This window comes from Drosophila subobscura, chromosome A (assembly GCF_008121235.1).
Source record: "Drosophila subobscura isolate 14011-0131.10 chromosome A, UCBerk_Dsub_1.0, whole genome shotgun sequence".
Classification (NCBI taxonomy): domain Eukaryota; kingdom Metazoa; phylum Arthropoda; class Insecta; order Diptera; family Drosophilidae; genus Drosophila; species Drosophila subobscura.
The window spans coordinates 18923224-18924087 of record NC_048530.1 but is presented as its reverse complement, the minus strand read 5'-3'; positions in this window follow the sequence as shown (position 1 = coordinate 18924087).

The following is an 864-nucleotide window of genomic DNA, read 5'->3' as shown; positions in this document are numbered from 1 at the left end:
TTGCGAGCCAGTCCATGCTATTTGTAGTGGCCCACCAGGGCTGGCAGTGCTGCGGTTTCCCGCCAGATGGGCGCGCTCTTTGTTAGCAAGCCGATGGGCTGGAAATAGCCATTGACTGCCACAGGCCACCAAAATGTAGGAAGTTTGTACAATACTTAAAGAACTTTCTGCTTATTTTTTGGCATATTGCTGCGCCAATTTTATTGCACTTTTACATTTTGGGAGGGATGCCATTTTACTTATGTATAAACCATAAACACAACAGCCAAAATAACCAAAATGCTAACTCAATAAATAAGCTGAACATAATCCATAAGACACTGAACCAATTAAATGTGGAAGTTTCACTGCCGGCTGATTTCAATATTCTACCGCATGCGACTTTGAAAACAGCTAGATCTCGCGGGAAATAGCCGATTTGGCAACACATGTCGTGTGGCCTATCTGGTAGCAGAGTGCAGCGGCAGAAATGTTAATCTGGCCGATTTTATAGCCAGTCATAACAGCAATGCGCATCACAAAGCCGAGAGAGAGCAGCAGAGAAACAACAAGAGAGAGAGAGAGCATCTTAACCTTAACATACCACTGCTAAGTAACAGTGCAAAGCGACTGTTAACTTTCGCGCGATTTTTGAAATCGTAACGGTGGTTGGACAAAGGAAATGTGCATAACTTAAGTGCATTGCTTTTATATTTTATATTTAATTGCTGGCCGTATCGGGACTTAGAAGGGGGTGGCCGGATGGTGGCTGGTGGCTGATGCTGCTGCTCGTGCTGGCCACCCAAACGACGCGTCTTTGTCGCCACGCAGCTTGGTTTACAGCTAATGCAACGACTGAGGCGAGGCATGCCTCTGGTCCTGCAT